We start from the raw sequence: 17429 nt of genomic DNA, 5'->3' as shown, positions 1-17429 counted from the left end.
TTGTATTTTAAAAGCTTGTTATATTATCCATTGTGTCAAATCTGCATCTGAAAAGTAACTAAAGCTGTCAAATAAATGTAGTGGAGTAGAAAGTACAATATTTCCCTCTGAAATGTAGAAAGTAGCATCACATGGAAATACTCAAGTAAAGTACAAATACCTCTAAACTTGTACATCAGTACAGTACTTGAGTAAATGTAGTGAGTTACTTTGCACCAGTGGAGATGATGAAGATGATGAAGATGATGAAGTGTGTGCAGATCAGGTGATGTGAGGTGAACCAGCAGCTTCTGGTCTCTGATGGATTCAGTTTAACTGCCAAGACAACATTTAATCCTCCGTTTGCTCTCATACAGAAACTGGGACATCATCATCATCATCATCATCATCATCATCATCACCAGGAGTTCCTGCCCCCCCCCCCCCCCCCCCCCCCCCCCCCCATTCGTTTTCCTTTTTTTTAAGACTCCATCACAGCGTGTGCCCGCTGCTCCTCCGTTTTAATTGGCTGTCAAAAATAAGTCATCCTTCAGAGCGCGCCCCCGGGGGGAGCGCGCCCCCCCGGGGTAAGCGGCCGCCGTGTGCACGTGGTGAAGAACTGTGCGTGGGTCTCGATGCGGCCGTGCGACCTCTGCTTCACTGCAGCTCGCGCTCGGTGTGGGCCGCTTCACATCTTTATGTAAAAGCACGTGGGAGGGCGCGCAGAGCTGTGATCCAAGTGAGAGGCAGCTGTTCTTCATCACAACATGTTCAGCTGCTGTGTTTAACCCTCCAACCTGCCTCTTCCTCTCTGCTCCACATACTCTGCTGCTCGAGTTAAAAGCAGAAGACCAGAGCGAGTCCTGCTCTGCTGCTCAGCTCTGGAGAGGAGAAAATGAGTTCATTTCCTCCTTTTTTAGACTGCACAGCCTCAGATGCGCCAGCAGGTGGCAAAGCTCACCTCTCCCCTCCCCGGCCAATCAGAGCGAGGAGAGCTCAGGGTGGGTGGGACGAAAGAAAAAAGAGAGGGAGAGCCACAGAGCTGAAATAAAAGTACAGAGAACAGAGTGAGAGCGGCTCAGACAGACGGCAGGGAGAGGAGAGGAGAAGCAACAGGTCGGCAGAGAAGAGGAACAAGAAGAAGAAGAGAGACTACAGACTCTGCTGGGTTTGTAGTTTCTTATCAGAGCTGCAAACTTCCTGGATTTTGTGATTGTGTGCTGAGAGGAGAAGCATGCAGAGAGGCTTCCTCAGGCAGGGAGGGTTAGGAGAAGGAAGGAAGTAAGGAAGCGAGTTTAGAGAGAAGCAGCCTCCTCCTCCACAGAGAAGAGTTTGTTGTGAATGTTGCTGCTTCCTGGTGAAACCTGAAGCTTAGCAGAGAGACGCAACATCTGAAGCCGCACTTCCTGTGTGGAGGCAGAAGTTGTGAGTGGAAGTTGAGTGAAGCCGGCAGGATGTCTGACGGCTGAGCGGAGCAGAGAAGAAGAAGCTGATCATGGAGGAGCAGCAGCAGCAGCTGCAGGATGGAGAGGAGCCCTTCACCTCCACCTCTGTGGCCTCCTCCTCCTCAGCCTCCAACACTGAGCTGCCCCCCCCCCCCAGTGGCCCCCGCCCCCCGCTGCCACCACACCAGCAGGACCTTCACCGGCCTGAGGATCTTCTGCAGGAGGTCAGTGTCTTCTTCTGCAGCTCACACAGAGTCACGCATGTCTTGTCTCACACTCAAACTAAAATGTTTACAACACACAGAAGCTTTTAAAGCTGCAGCTCTGAACGTGCTGCTCTTCCACCAGTGAGTGGGCTGCACAGGAAGTGATGCGTTACACTGCAGGAGCCAGAGGTTTGATAGAAATAAAACCTTTTGGATCAAAGTAAAGAGCTTCATCTACAGCAGCAGCGTGTTGCAGCACAAAGAGAAGATTTAAAACACTGACACAATGAAATGATGAAACTCTCTCTGTCTGCTAGCTTTCACTATCGCTTCTCAGCCATTCGAGCTTTTACTAGTTTTTTGCTGATACTGACGTGAAAATGAAGTTTGATGTAAACGTGACGTCTTCAGATGTCTTCTTTTGTCTGATCAACGATCCAGAATCCAAATACATTCAGTTTACTGACAGAAAAGCTTCAAACCATCAACTTTTGAGAAGCTGCAAACAGCAAATTTTTGGCATTTTTGCTTAAAAATGATTATTCGATTATCATAAATTGTTGCTAATTAATTTCTGTCAGTCGACTAATTAATTAATCGACCGATCGCTGCAGCTTTAACCACAAGTGTTGCTAAAATCAAACAAATCTTATTTCTTATATTTATGTTGAGTTCAGTGTTTCTGCTTTTGACAGTAATTTCTTCGATATTCAGTCTAACTGGAACTTTCTAATGTTGCTGCTTGAATCACGTCCATGTTGACTCGTCATGTTTACAGAAATGTTTATTATGTGTTAAATACACGTTTGGCTTCAACTTATTGTTTTAACTCTTCACCAAGACGTTCTGCAGGCAGAGCTGCTGGTTTTTGTTCTTATTGTTCTAACGTAGTAAATGTAGAGTTATAATCTAAATATACACACATCAGCATTGTAACTTCTTCATGGCTACGTTGTTTAGTGCTGTGTGGAACTGTGTGATTATTTTCATTATCTGCTAATCGTTTAGTCGATGAAACGTCAGAAAATAGTGAAAAAATGGCATTTAAAGTTTCTCAGAGGCCACGATGACGTCTTCAATCTGCTGGTTTGTCTGACTAACTTGTCATATAAAACAAATATAACATAAAACAAATATAACATATATAACATATAACATATAAAACAAATATAACATATATAACAAATATAACATATAAAACAAATATAACATATATAACATATATAACATATAACATATAAAACAAATATAACATATATAACATATATAACAAATATAACATATAAAACAAATATAACATATATAACATATATAACATATATAACATATAAAACAAATATAACATATATAACGTATATAACAAATATAACATATATAACATATATAACATGAACGTAGCACAAAATGTAAGGAAATTAGTGTTTGGTAGTTTATTTCTTTGTTGCAACGATGCTTCTTGGCAATAAATCTTATATCGTTGGAAAGTCTGTTTATTTCCCTTTTAAATGGAGCCACATTTGTAAGGAACATGCATTTATGGGATGAGCAGCAGAGCTGAGTATGTGGGTTGCACACATGAAAAATTTGCCAAATCTTCTCTGCCGATGCCAAACAGCTTATTCTTTTGTATAGCATTTGTCGCAAGTCAGCCAACGTGGTTGTGTTGGTCAATCTGGCACGAACAGCACGCCCAAGCTGATCCCACAAGTGTTCAATGGGGTTGAGGTCAGGACTGCTGGCAGGCCGTTCCATCCTCTCCACTCTGGAGGTGGTCTCTGATAAACCCGCTCTGTGGGGGCGAGCATGAGGAGGAGGTGCCAGGCTGTTGTGGCTGTGTATGGTTCTTCCACACGCTACTGAGGCTCCTGTTTGTTAAATGAATAAACTGTTAAATTGCCAATATGTCTTGTCTCTTCAAACTTCAATCATCCAATCCACCAAACACCAAACAAGAGTCAATGGCAGAATAAGCTGTTTGGCATCGGCAGAGAAGATTTGGCAAATTTTTCATGGGTGCAACCCACATACTCAGCTCTGCTGCTCATCCCACAAATGCATGTTCCTTACAAATGTGGCTCCATTTAAAAGGGAAATAAACAGGCTTTCCAACGGTATATTATAACACATATAACATATATAACAAATATAATAAATAACAGATATAACAAAGATTAGCAGCAAATTGTCTCATTTGAGAAGCTGAAACATCGTTGCAGATTAATTTTCTTTCGACTAATCGCTTAAGCAACTGATGTTTGCAGCTCTGTTGCTGATCTGTTTCTTGTCAGGACTGGTGGGTTTGATGGACTGGTGGGTTTGATGGACTGGTGGGTTGATGGACTGGTGGGTTGATGGACTGGTTGGATTGATGGACTGGTTGGATTGATGGACTGGTTGGATTGATGGACTGGTTGGATTGATGGACTGGTTGGGTTTGTTGGACCGGTTGGATTGATGGACTGGTTGGATTTGATGGACTGGTTGGGTTGATGGTCTGGTGGGTTTGATGGACTGGTGGGTTTGATGGTCTGGTGGGTTGATGGACTGGTTGGGTTTGATGGACTGGTTGGGTTGATGGACTGGTGGGTTTGATGGTCTGGTGGGTTGATGGACTGGTGGGTTTGATGGTCTGGTGGGTTGATGGACTGGTTGGGTTTGATGGACTGGTTGGGTTGATGGACTGGTGGGTTTGATGGTCTGGTGGGTTTGATGGACTGGTGGGTTTGATGGTCTGGTGGGTTGATGGAGTGGTTGGATTTGATGGACTGGTTGGGTTGATGGACTGGTTGGGTTGATGGACTGGTGGGTTGATGGACTGGTTGGATTGATGGACTGGTTGGATTTGATGGACTGGTTGGGTTGATGGACTGGTGCGTTGATGGTCTGGTTGGGTTGATGGACTGGTGGGTTGATGGACTGGTTGGGTTGATGGACTGGTTGGGTTGATGGTCTGGTGGGTTTGATGGTCTGGTGGGTTTGATGGTCTGATGGGTTTGATGGTCTGGTGGGTTGATGGTCTGGTGGGTTTGATGGTCTGGTGGGTTTGATGCAAACTCTCCCTGAAGTTCAATTCAAGCCTTTATATTTGTCAATGAAAGATTTCTAAATTAAAATATATATGTTATTTATATATATATATATATATATATATATAAAATATATGTGATTGTGGTAGTTTGAGGTGACGGACGTCGTCCTGCTGAGCATCGTGTGCTTGTTGTTGGTCGACCAGCAGCAGCAGCGACCTGCAGACACATTACATGTCATTGATCTGATGCGATTAGACGGCTGCACTCTGCAGTTATCTGGCTGCACTCAGAGCTGCAAATCTAATGACAGATGAAGAGCGACTCTGCTGTTTGCTTTTATTTAATGATCCACTGCTGCAGCTCTTTTGATCTCATTCAGGAGTTTTACATTGTGAAATATGGTTCATCATGACATCATTAATGTAAATATTCTGTTTTTGATGAGAAACATGTTTTTGATGAATAACTTGCTCTGGTTTTCTGTCTTTTAAAGGAGAAGTTTGGATTTATTCTGTATTATTATAAATTTATCATCATCAAATCCCAAACCAGCAAAATGTTAGTGCGTCTCTTAACACTTTCCTCCTTCCTGTCTGTGTCTCTCAGCTCATTGGTTCCACTGCAGTTTTTAGTGCATTTGTTGAGGACTATTTTCAGCTGCGGATGAATCCTCGTTTAGTGCTCTAGTGAGTATTTACAGCAGGTATGAAACAGTTACCAGTTTCATGATTTAATATTACCACTTCAAATTCTGATTATCATTAAAATGGTGATTGATTACTGCGCTTTGAAAAACTCTCAGTAACTGTCAGCCGCAGTTTTCAGTGAAAACATGGCGGCCGGCAGTGACGGCGGCGGAGAGGATAAAGACCGGTTCTGCATCCGTGGTTCATTCATACATTTCCAGAGATGTGTGTTCATGTGTAAACAGGCTGATCAGCCTTTAAACGCATTAATCTGCTGGATCCTATTTCATTGTCTCGCTGCACTTTAAACAACACGCTGCACCAACAGTTCCTGTGTTGTTTTACTCAGGACTGTTTGCAGTTCCTGTGTTGCTGAACAACAAGAAACAAGTCGAACAAAGAGAAGCGACAGTTCATCACCTCTCATGGCCACATGCTGCCATCTTTAATGTTAATGCACATTTGATATGGTTTTCACATCTTTACATAAGTTATTGGTTATGTTATTATTTTAATGTTTATGCAAACAAACAGAGCTGCTAATTGTATTTGTATACTGCAATAATGCTGATAACTGTGTTAATTTTTATCACTATTATTGTGATATGAATTATTAATTGATATTCTTTATGAGTCTTTATTTTCCTTTTTAACACTGAACTTGACTCAGAACTGAAATATCACAATATTTTCCCCAAACAATCTCTAAACCAGAACCAAAGAAATATAAATATAAGAATGTTTACGACAGGAGGTGGTTAGCTTAGCTTAGCATAAAGACTGGAAGCAGCTAGCCCGGCTCCATCCAAAGTTAAAACATCGTGTTCAATTCATACATGAATAGAAATGTAAATATGACAATTTGTGATTATTTTTAGGGTGAGTTACATGTGTAGCGTATCCCTCTGCCCAGTACTTCAGCGGTAGGTTCAAGGTGAGACGAAGACTTCAGGAAGCTGCTCCGAAGAAAATAGTTCCAGTGTTCACATGTGTCACGTTTCCCAAAATGTTGAACTGTTCCTTTAACGGACAGTTTGTTTGTATGTATTGAAATCATTTATATCATTGTTCTTTTTGTCGTTTTAAGACTTTTTTAACACCTTGCAGTATTTCTCAGTTGCTTACACAGATTTTCTGAAAGCGTGGCTTATTTTCACAAATACAAGAACAAGAAGAAAACGCTCTTCTCTTCAAACGAAGAATAAATAATGACAGCTGAACACTGATGTGCTACTACTATGCTAATCTTCATCATCATGTGTTACACTGCAGCAGCCTGGTGTAAACTAATGTTTTCATACTCAAATAGAAAACACAATAATACGAGAGTAGAATGTTTTATTCTTAAACACTGAACACATCTCAGCAAAGACAGATGGATTTGTAAAGTGTTCTTCATACAGAACCAACGATAGAAAAAAGAACATAAACCTTCCTCAGTAGGGTTGAGAAGTGGAGAATATGGTGGCAGATGAGGAAGGAATGAAAAACGTGGGTGGTTGATGAACCAGTAGGGGAACCAGTTGGGGACCAGAGCAGCCCAGTGTGTCCCCAGATGGCTGCTCTGGTCCGTCCGCTCAGCTGCAGAGACGATGTGTTAGCATGTCAGGGCTGTAGTGTGGGAGCCGAGGGTTGAACGGAGACGGAGGAGGCCCCTCGCCGGCCAGGAACCTCGACAACGACACGCTGGCCGTTCCTTCCCCGCTGCTGCCGTTTTGTGAGGCTGAAACTCACCTGCAGCTGCATCAAGAACTCTGAAACAGACAACACAGTGATATCAGATCTAGATACTGTGAAGTACAGAACATTACATCACTACACAGTGATGTGTATTGTAATGCAGGCAGTCGTTGAACGGCCTCCTGTAGACCTGCTTCACTCGTAGGTGGTTTTACTTTGGAGACTATTTCAGGCTTTCACCACAACACAGTAGTGCTTCAGTTCTATTAAATATACATGCTGTAAAATACTGTAATTATTAGAACAATATAGTAACAATACTGAACAAGTGTGAGTACAGTTCCCTATTTCATACATACATGTATATTTGTCTGGACTCTCAGTCCTTCCTCCCTCATCATCAGACCGCCACTGACCACGTAGGTCAGAGTCTCTCCCAGGTCCTGGTCCTGGTCTCGGTCCTCACCTTTGGCCCTTTTACTGCTAAAGCTGTGATTGAGCCGTCGGTGGTGTGATCAGAGGTTTGACTTTCATTGTGTCTCATGTTCCAGTTTTAGTGTGAAAGCTGTAATATCACAGAATCTTCTATGATAATTTACAGCTTTTTCATGATTATAACACAGAGAATTACAGAAAACCAGAAGCAACAAGACCTACAATTATTTATCTATTAAATACATGAATTAATTGACATTTATCAGATTTTCGTAGAGCTGAAACTAACGATTATTTTCATTATGGATTAATTGGGGGATTATTTTTGTGATTAATCGATTAGTTGTCACAGGTGACGTCAAATATTCAGTTTACCATCACAGAAGACAAAGAATCTTCACATTTAACAAGGTGGAACCAGCAGATTTTGGGCATTTTTGCTTAAAATAAATATATAACAAACAATTATTTGATTATCAGAATAGTTGCCAATTAATTTCTGTCGATCGACTAATCAATTAATCAACTAATCGTCGCAGCTCTCTGTTTTTGACAGCCTGTCTCGCTTTATATAACAATAATTCCTCGTAATATAAATAATCATTTAACTTTAACAGGCAAGAAAACGATTTAAGACTTTAATAATTCAGTGTTTTTAGACTCGTAACGACCTGATGACGAACAAGGTTGGAAGGTTTGAACTGTTCCTTTAACTTAAATAGACCAACCGTTTAACCGTAGGCCGTTTTAGCTCCTGTCTCTTTAAGGCCCCACCTCCTGATGAGCCCACTCTGTTCTGATTGGTCAGCTTCAGGAAGCTTCCTCCGGCTCCGGAGGCTACGTAAACAAACTATAGTAGCAGGATTTCACTTCTTCTTCTCCTTCTTTACTCCAAATGTCAACTTGTCAAATCCATCCGTACATGTTGGAGCTGAACAACACGTGGAAACACCTTAGCAACCACCTTAGCAACCACCTTAGCAACAAGGATTACAGAACGTTTGTGGACGTGTGACAAGCCGACGTCATCTCGTTTGGAAATTGAAAAAACTTTTCAAACGAAGCGTCAGAGCAGCTGAACCCTGAGTTTTGTCTTACAGGCAACATTTCTACATATTTTCACCTCAAGTTTCTCAACTTTGATGTTTAACATCCGTTTAACATCACAACAGGATATAAATAACAGAAAATCACTAAAAGCAGAATATGAATAAATGCTACTGAAGTAATTACCCAGAATGCACCCAAAATTATTGCTCAGAAAATAAAATGATTAATTCATAAATGTCAGAAATGACAAACATGAAGTAATACAACGAAGCGTCAGTGTTGTGAGTTCTTGTATAACATCAGTGTGTAGTATTTTTACTGTGTTTACGGGTACTTGTACTACAGTAAAGGATGTTCCAGCGGTTCTGTGTCACATCCTGAATCTGCTCCGCTGAGAATTAAAAGGTAACAAGTGCAAATTCAGGTTCAGTCAGGTGATGAGTTTAATCTGCCAGTGATCTCCCAGGATCCTCTAATTATAGCTGCTATTAACGGATCGGCAGAACAATTAATTAAAAGCCGTCATTTTTAGGGCCTGGTGGGAATGTTTCCCTCCAGAGGAGAGGATTCAATCTGCAGATCTCCGAGGAGAGACGAGAGGAGGAGAACGAGGAGGAGAACGAGGAGGAGAACGAGGAGGCGGAGGACTCGACTCCTCCTCTACCGACAGCCAAAGCCTTAAAGGATAATATATAATATTTATATCATTTCATTTTTCATCGTCTAAATGTAAAAAGACGGAGCTGCAGACGTTACTGTAGTTTATAATCCACTGACTCTACAGATAAACTACGTTCATGGTCCTCAGAGGATCAATACCTCTCATCCTATCAACAATAAATAATTAAAAGATATTCTGTTGTCATGGGTTACAGGCTGAGGTCAAAGGTTAATATTCCTGTCATTAGTTTATATCTGTAAATGTGTCTTTGTATTTTGTTGTTGTTGTTGTTTCTCTTTTATATTTGTGATTGTTTTGTGTTTCTGGCTTGAAGAGTGTTTTACAAATAACATGATGATTATTATTATTATTATTATTATTATTATTATTATTATTATTATTGACCCACATCTTCCATTGAAAGACGGCGTTAAAGTGAAGGTCTGTAGTAAAGATTCAGACTCACAGGATTCATCCTTTAAAGCTGCTGCTGAACACAGATGATGTGATTGATCGGGCAGATCAGTAATTATTGGTGTGTGTGAGAGTCTCAGTGAGGATGATGATGGAGCTGCTGCTGCTGGAGCCTTCCTCTCTAACCTGATTACAGCTGACAGGCAGCGATGTCATAATCTGTCTTATGATTAAAGCTGCGTTCATCGATTCTCCTTCAACAGAAAATTAACTCAAATCAACTGTTTTGATAAAAACGATTCATCGTTTTTGAAGAGAAGAATTTCAGCTTCTTAAATGTGAATATTTTCTGCTTTCTTTAGTCTCTATGATGGCGAACATTTAACGACGTCAAACTGGAAAACGTGAACATCATTTTTCACTATTAACTAATTGATTAATCCAGAAAATAATGAGCAGATTAATCAATGATAATAATAATTATTAGTTGCAGCTCTACTTCAGACTCCAGACCTGAAGTAGAAATACTGAGATCATCCGGACATTAATAATATCTGTATGATTGTAGCTTTAGCGATGCTAACATCTGTTCCTCATATTCATGTTCCCCTCAGGATGTAATAACTTTAATAACTGTCGTCTAGCGCCACCATCTGGTCAACATTTACTTTGTTTATGAGCAAATAGCTGCAAAACTAACAACATCATCAGCTTTAGTTTTGTGTTTACTGATGGTGAGCTAATGTTAGCATGCTAACAGGCTAAGCTAAAGGTTTGTTCAGAGCGTCTGTGTGAACTGTTTTCCATCCAGTTGGTTTTGGGCAGGTTGTGATCATTTTGGAGACTTTTTGTATGAAAAGTTGTTCCATATTTCAATAAAAAATACAACCCACATCTCAGACAACGAGCAAATATCACAACATTCATAAGCTGCAGAATCTGTGACTAAAAACACTGTTTAGACTGAAAACGGCGAACAGATGACATCAGTTAACATCTGTCTGCTAGTTTGTTACTGCTGTCTGCACAGCTGTTATACAAGTTTGAACATTTTTATTCATCATAATTATCCTTTGACACAAACAGCTTTTTATGTTTAGTTGTGAAACTGTGATATAACATGTTTATACTTTTACTTGGTGTATTTTCATTATTTCTGTTTAAAGCTCCCGCCGGTCTGAAGCAGTTTGATGTTCTGAAAGTTTCTCACATTAAATCTGACTTTAACACCTGGACGTACCTGCAGGAGTTATGACATCACATATTTTATACAGCACCTGTCAACAGTTTGGACTCAGCTGCTCATTTAAGGGTTTTTCTTTCTTTATTTATTTACTATTTTCTGCATTGTAGAACAAAACTGAAGACATCAAAACTATAAAATAACACAAATGGAATCATGTAAGTGTTAAACAAACCAAACTATGTTTCATATTTTAGATTCCTCAGAGTGTCCACTGTTGATGATATCTGAACAGCTTCCTGGATGTGTTCTGATATTCATACTAACAAACGATTCAATATGCCAGACAAAGACCAGCGACAGACCAGTGACAGACCAACGACAGATGACAGACTAACGACAGACCAGTGACAGACCAACGACAGTCCAGTGACAGACCAGCGACAGACCAGCGACAGATGACAGACCAGTGACAGACCAGCGACAGTTGACAGACCAGTGACAGACCAGCGACAGTTGACAGACCAGTGACAGACCAGCGACAGATGACAGACCAGTGACAGTCCAGTGACAGTCCAGTGACAGACCAGCGACAGACCAGCGACAGACCAGCGACAGACCAGTGACAGACCAGTGACAGACCAGCGACAGATGACAGACCAGTGACAGTCCAGTGACAGTCCAGTGACAGACCAGCGACAGACCAGCGACAGACCAGCGACAGACCAGCGACAGACCAGCGACAGACCAGTGACAGACCAGTGGCAGACCAGCGACAGACCAGTGACAGACCAGTGGCAGACCAGCGACAGACCAGCGACAGACCAGTGACAGACCAGTGACAGACCAGCGACAGATGACAGACCAGTGACAGACCAGTGGCAGACCAGCGACAGACCAGTGACAGACCAGTGGCAGACCAGCGACAGACCAGCGACAGACCAGCGACAGACCAGCGACAGACCAGTGGCAGACCAGCGACAGACCAGTGACGCAGGCTGCAGTGGCAGACAGTACTCTGTACTAATAGTATTCATACTGCAGCAGTGTGTTTTTAAGAGCAGCTGCTGTAATAACAATAAAAGTTGACTGATGACTCATCAAGACTCAAACATTCAGTATCAACATTTCGTGCGTTACGTTTTTACTGTTGCAGTTTAGTCGTATATGAAGGTGATTTCAGCAGACAGCTGATGTTTGTAGAAACAATGTGTGTGTGAATGTGTGAATGTGTGTGTGTAAATGTGTGAATGTGTGTGTGAATGTGTGACTGTGTGTGTGTAAATGTGTGAATGTGTGTGTAAATGTGTGAATGTGTGTGTGACTGTGTGTGTGTGTGAATGTGTGAATGTGTGTGTGACTGTGTGTGTGTAAATGTGTGAATGTGTGTGTAAATGTGTGAATGTGTGTGTAAATGTGTGAATGTGTGTGTGACTGTGTGTGTGTGTGAATGTGTGAATGTGTGTGTGACTGTGTGTGTGTAAATGTGTGAATGTGTGTGTGAATGTGTGAATGTGTGTGTGTGTGAATGTGTGTGTGACTGTGTGTGTGTAAATGTGTGAATGTGGCTTGTAGTGTAAAAGCACTTTGATTGGTCTGAAGAGGAAGAATCTGCTTTACAAGTGCAGCCGTTTAGTGTTTAGGTGTGAACGAGTCTCCACGCTGATCCTGAAGAGATGAGATGTTAAAGTTCAGCTGAAGGTAACAAGAAGCTTCATGAATCCAGTCGCTCTGTTCTAAAGTTACTGTTTACAACCAAGACGCTCTTTGTGTTTCTGCAGAATGTAGTTCCTCTCTGAGCCGTGGCGGAGGGATACATTCAACATGAACTACGGTGTGTGTTCATGGTGGTGAAGGAACATCGTTTGGCTCACTGACATGTTTTAATAGTCACGATACTGGTTCAGTTCATCGTTGGTTTGTTGACAGAAGAATAAACTCTGAGCCTGACAGACTGAACTCAGGGTGTCAGTGACGTCACGGCAGGTGTTTTCCATCATCTGGGAAAGATGAAGACCTGCTGTGACATCACTGAAGGGGGCGTGGCCTCATTGTCAGGCTGCAGTGAAACACAAGAAGAGTTGGAGTCCATTTCACGTGTGTGTGTGCGTTTGGATGTGTGTGTGTGTGTGCATGTATGTGGATGTGTGTGTGTGTGTGTGTGTGTGTGTGTGTGTGTGTGTGTGTGTGTGTGTGTGTGTGTGTGTGTGTGTGCGCATGTATGTGGATGTGTGTGTGTGTGTGTGTGTGTGTGTGTGCATGTATGTGGATGTGTGTGTGTGTGTGTGTGTGTGTGTGTGTGTGCGCATGTATGTGGATGTGTGTGTGTGTGTGTGTGTGTGTGTGTGTGTGTGTGCGCATGTATGTGGATGTGTGTGTGTGTGTGTGTGTGTGTGTGTGTGTGTGACCCAGGGATTACACAGACCCATTTCCTGGACTATCTTTGTCGCTCGCTGGCCCTGTTTCTATAAATAGTCTGGTCCAGGAGGAGCACCGAGGCTCTGAGGGAGGAGGAGGATGAAGGAGGAAGAGGAGTATGAGGAGGATACAAGGAGGAGGACGAAGAGGTGGAGGAGCAGGTGGAGGAGGAAGAGTTTAAGAGCAGGAAGGAGTAAGAAGAGGAACAGAGATGGAGGAAGAAAAAGAATAGGACCAGCTGGAGGACCAGGATGAGGAAGAGGAGGAGGAGAAGGGGGATAAAGAAGAGTAAGAGGAGGTGGAGGGCCAGGAGGAGGAAGAAGAGGAGGAGAAGGGGTTAAGAAGAAGGAGGAGGGAAAGGAAGAGTAAGATGGCCACAAGGAGGAGGAGGAGGGAAGCGGGAGGAAGAAGAGTGCAGTCAGCAAAGAGGAGGAGGAGGCAGAGGAGGAGAAAGAAGAGGAGGAATACAAGGAGGAAAAAGAAAAAGAGGAGGTGAATGGAAAAGGAGGAAGAGTTTAAGGAACAGGAGGAGCAAGATGAAGGGTCAGTCAGGCTGGATTTTTCCAGGCGGAGGAGGAGGAGGAGGAGGAGGAAGATGCCTGGGAGCTAGAAGAGCTGAACCAAGTGTCGGATAAAGGAGAAGATCAGGAGGAGGAGGAAGAGGGGGAGGAGAAGCAGCTCCAGGGGGAGGATGACGGGGGTAGAAGAGGAGGAGGAGGAGAGGAAGAAAAGGAAGAGCGGTCAAAAGAAATAAAAAACCAGGAGGAGAACGAAGAAGAAAAGGAGAAACAGACCAGGAGGAGGAAGAGGAGGAAGAAAGGATGAGAGGAATAAAAAGAGGAGCAGCAGGAGCAGGATCGCATACAGATTTAAAAGGAGCAGGAGGAGGAGCAGAAAGAGGGACAGGAAGAGGAGGAACAGAAAGAGGAGCAGAAAGAGGAGGAACAGAAAGAGGAGCAGAAAGAGGAGGAAGAAAGGATGAGAGGAATAAAAAGAGGAGCAGCAGGAGCAGGATCACAGATTTAAAAGGAGCAGGAGGAGGAGCAGAAAGAGGGACAGGAAGAGGAGGAACAGAAAGAGGAGCAGGAAGAGGAGGAACAGAAAGAGGAGCAGGAAGAGGAGGAACAGAAAGAGGAGCAGGAAAAGGAGGAGATCTACTGTAGCAGTGACAGAAAGAAAAGAGAAGAGAGAGATTCTCCTCCTGATGAGGAGCAGTTGATGAGTCTTTCTGTCTCACAGATGAAGCAGAAATAATATGTGAGGAGAGATGGAGGAGTGATGGAGAGATGGAGGAGTGATGGAGGAGAGATGGAGGAGAGATGGAGAGATGGAGGAGAGATGGAGAGATGGAGGAGAGATGGAGGAGAGATGGAGAGATGGAGGAGTGATGGAGAGATGGAGGAGAGATGGAGGAGAGATGGAGAGATGGAGGAGAGATGGAGAGATGGAGGAGAGATGCAGGAGAGATGGAGGAGAGATGGAGGAGTGGAAGGTGGATATCAGGAGTTTGTAGATTTGTAGTTAACTCAGCCGGGTGGTGTTTGTTTGTAGTTAAACCCAGCCGGGTGGTGTTTGTTTGTAGTTAAACCAGTCGGGTGGTGTTTGTTTGTAGTTAACCCAGCTGGGTGGTGTTTGTTTGTAGTCAAACCAGCCGGGTGGTGTTTGTTTGTAGTCAAACCAGCCGGGTGGTGTTTGTTTGTAGTTAAACCCAGCCGGGTGGTGTTTGTTTGTAGTTAAACCCAGCCGGGTGGTGTTTGTTTGTAGTTAAACCCAGCCGGGTGGTGTTTGTTTGTAGTTAAACCCAGCCGGGTGGTGTTTGTTTGTAGTTAAACCAGTCGGGTGGTGTTTGTTTGTAGTTAACCCAGCTGGGTGGTGTTTGTTTGTAGTTAACCCAGCCGGGTGGTGTTTGTTTGTAGTCAAACCAGCCGGGTGGTGTTTGTTTGTAGTTAACCTAGCTGGGTGGTGTTTGTTTGTAGTTAACCCAGCCGGGTGGTGTTTGTTTGTAGTTAAACCCAGCCGGGTGGTGTTTGTTTGTAGTTAAACCCAGCCGGGTGGTGTTTGTTTGTAGTTAAACCCAGCCGGGTGGTGTTTGTTTGTAGTTAAACCAGTCGGGTGGTGTTTGTTTGTAGTTAACCCAGCTGGGTGGTGTTTGTTTGTAGTCAAACCAGCCGGGTGGTGTTTGTTTGTAGTTAACCTAGCTGGGTGGTGTTTGTTTGTAGTCAAACCAGCCGGGTGGTGTTTGTTTGTAGTTAACTCAGCCGGGTGGTGTTTGTTTGTAGTTAACCCAGCCGGGTGGTGTTTGTTTGTAGTTAACCCAGCCGGGTGGTGTTTGTTTGTAGTTAAACCTGCCGGGTGGTGTTTGTTTGTAGTTAACCCAGCCGGGTGGTGTTTGTTTGTAGTTAACCCAGCCGGGTGGTGTCTGTTTGTAGTTACCTCAGCCGGGTGGTGTTTGTTTGTAGTTAAACCAGCTGGGTGGTGTTTGTTTGTAGTTAACTCAGCCGGGTGGTGTTTGTTTGTAGTTAACCCAGCCGGGTGGTGTTTGTTTGTAGTTAACTCAGCCGGGTGGTGTTTGTTTGTAGTTAACCCAGCCGGGTGGTGTTTGTTTGTAGTTAAACCTGCCGGGTGGTGTTTGTTTGTAGTTAAACCCAGCCGGGTGGTGTTTGTTTGTAGTTAACTCAGCCGGGTGGTGTTTGTTTGTAGTTAACCCAGCCGGGTGGTGTCTGTTTGTAGTTACCTCAGCCGGGTGGTGTTTGTTTGTAGTTAAACCAGCTGGGTGGTGTTTGTTTGTAGTTACCTCAGCTGGGTGGTGTTTGTTTGTAGTTAACCCAGCCGGGTGGTGTTTGTTTGTAGTTAAACCAGCCGGGTGGTGTTTGTTTGTAGTTAACCCAGCCGGGTGGTGTTTGTTTGTAGTTAAACCCAGCCGGGTGGTGTTTGTTTGCAGTTAAACCCAGCCGGGTGGTGTTTGTTTGTAGTTAAACCCAGCTGGGTGGTGTTTGTTTGTAGTTAACCCAGCCGGGTTGTGTTTGTTTGTAGCCTGAAACAGAACAACAACAGGTTAGTTTGATGTTTGACTCTAAAGCCTGAGAAAGAAAACAAGATGGAGAATATCATCAATATTTACTCTGGTTTCTCTGATCGGTTATGTTTCTGTCTGTGATTGATCAAGCTTGTTGTTGACAGTGAAGATCTGCTGTGAAAGTTTGTATTGATAACACAATAATACCAATATCACTCATTCACTCTGATGTGATCAATACGTGATGAAACCAGCAGATGGCAGCAGAGCATCAGCACTATCAATAGTACTATCAGTAGTACTATCAGCACCATCAGTAGTACTATCAGTAGTACTATCAGTACTACTATCAGTAGTACTATCAGCACTATCAGTAGTACTATCAGTAGTATCAGTAGTACTATCAGTAGTATCAGTAGTACTATCAGTAGTACTATCAGTAGTATTAGTAGTACTATCAGTAGTATCAGTAGTACTATCAGTAGTATCAGTAGTACTATCAGCACTATCAGTAGTACTATCAGCACCATCAGTAGTACTATCAGTACTACTATCAGTAATACTATCAGCACTATCAGTAGTACTATCAGTAGTATCAGTAGTAATATCAGTAGTACTATCAGTAGTACTATCAGTAGCACCATCAGTAGTACTATCAGTAGTACTATCAGTAGTACTATCAGTAGTATCAGTAGTACTATCAGTAGTACTATCAGTAGTACTATCAGTAGTATCAGTAGTACTATCAGTAGTACTATCAGTAGTATCAGTAGTACTATCAGTAGCACCATCAGTAGTACTATCAGTAATACTATCAGTAGTATCAGTAGTACTATCAGTAGTATCAGTAGTACTATCAGTAGTACTATCAGTAGTATCAGTAGTACTATCAGTAGTATCAGTAGTACTATCAGTAGTACTATCCGTAGTATCAGTAGTACTATCAGTAGTATCAGTAGTACTATCAGTAGTATCAGTAGTACTATCAGTACTACTATCAGTAGTATCAGTAGTACTATCAGTAGTACTATCAGTAGCACCATCAGTAGTACTATCAGTAATACTATCAGTAGTATCAGTAGTACTATCAGTAGTATCAGTAGTACTATCAGTAGTACTATCAGTAGTATCAGTAGTACTATCAGTAGTACTATCAGTAGCACCATCAGTAGTACTATCAGTAGTACTATCAGTAGTACTATCAGTAGTATCAGTAGTACTATCAGT

The 17429-nt window shown here is 42.6% G+C and overlaps 1 protein-coding gene across 1 annotated transcript in view; it reads left to right on the top strand.

The window, feature by feature from the left end:
• Nucleotides 1–1555: 1555 nt before the first annotated feature.
• The window catches only part of dgkzb (diacylglycerol kinase, zeta b), a 72695-nt gene continuing 56821 nt past the window's right edge, over nt 1556–17429 (top strand). Inside the window, exon 1 of the mRNA XM_042410721.1 lies at nt 1556–1648. The gene's annotated coding sequence lies outside the window, so the exon portion shown is untranslated. The remainder of the gene's footprint in view (nt 1649–17429) is intronic.

This window comes from Thunnus maccoyii, chromosome 5 (assembly GCF_910596095.1).
Source record: "Thunnus maccoyii chromosome 5, fThuMac1.1, whole genome shotgun sequence".
Classification (NCBI taxonomy): domain Eukaryota; kingdom Metazoa; phylum Chordata; class Actinopteri; order Scombriformes; family Scombridae; genus Thunnus; species Thunnus maccoyii.
This window is presented reverse-complemented; position numbering and strand designations above follow the sequence as displayed.